Raw genomic sequence first — 976 nt, 5'->3', positions numbered from 1 at the left:
ACTAAATTATTGGGTCCTTTGTCCCAACACAAGCATCCTTCATGACCACCATTCAGGCCTCAGAGCTGGTTTTCTTCCTGCAAAACGGTCTTGATATCCCTTTCCAGGAACCTCTCACATCAGGGAGTTGAAATCAGAATTAGAGTCTGGCCATTCCAGGTTAGGCAACTTCCTCTTGCTCCCTAGAGAAAGGAATAAAAGGTTACTGATAAATGCATGAAATTCATCATGAAAGTATATATGAATGGGTAGAAAATAATCTTCCTATGTTCGCTTCAGCAGCACATATATTAAAAGTTCAACAATACAAAGATTTGCATGGTCCCTACAAGAATGACCTGCAAATTCATGAAGCATTCCATATTTTGGGGTGGTACAGTCTTCCTTTATGGAATGAATAAGTCACAGAAATAAAAAGCACAACATAGGGAATATAGTCAATGATACTGTAGTATCGTTGTATGGTGAAAGATGGGAGCTAAATTTGTGGTGAGGATAACATAACATATAGAGAAATTGAATCATTATATCGTATACCTGAAACTAATGTAATGTTGTGTGTCAACTATCCTCAAAAAGTTAAAAGAAAAGGAATCTTCTTAAATCCTCTCAATTTAGAACTCTCAATGGCTCTATGTTCTTACCCAGTCCTGCTCCTATGTAAATGAACCAATAAGTAATTTAGAGCTCCATCCCTGAGAAACTGCTGAATCAAAAAGGACATATTTAAACTTCATTGCTCCAAATCCTTACCACCCCACCCCACCCCACCCCAACTGCTCCACTGACAGGGATACTGATTAGGTGAAACTATTGAGAGAGATTATATGGATATAATAACATTGATCTCAATGGCTAGATTAAATTTTAATCTCTCAAAAATATTTTCCACTCAGGCTAGAATATGCTAGATCTCAATGGATCTCAACTCTTAAAGTCAAAACAAAAACAAAATAACAATGTTTCATTCATTTAT

At 36.4% G+C, this 976-nt stretch overlaps 1 pseudogene; it reads left to right on the top strand.

Annotated features, from left to right (window-relative positions):
* Nucleotides 1–268: 268 nt before the first annotated feature.
* LOC116873500 lies at nt 269–368 on the top strand (annotated as a pseudogene).
* Nucleotides 369–976: the final 608 nt, after the last annotated feature.

This window comes from Lontra canadensis, unplaced genomic scaffold (assembly GCF_010015895.1).
Source record: "Lontra canadensis isolate GAN:19392208 unplaced genomic scaffold, GSC_riverotter_1.0 scaffold33, whole genome shotgun sequence".
NCBI classification, from domain to species: Eukaryota; Metazoa; Chordata; class Mammalia; order Carnivora; family Mustelidae; genus Lontra; species Lontra canadensis.
This window is presented reverse-complemented; position numbering and strand designations above follow the sequence as displayed.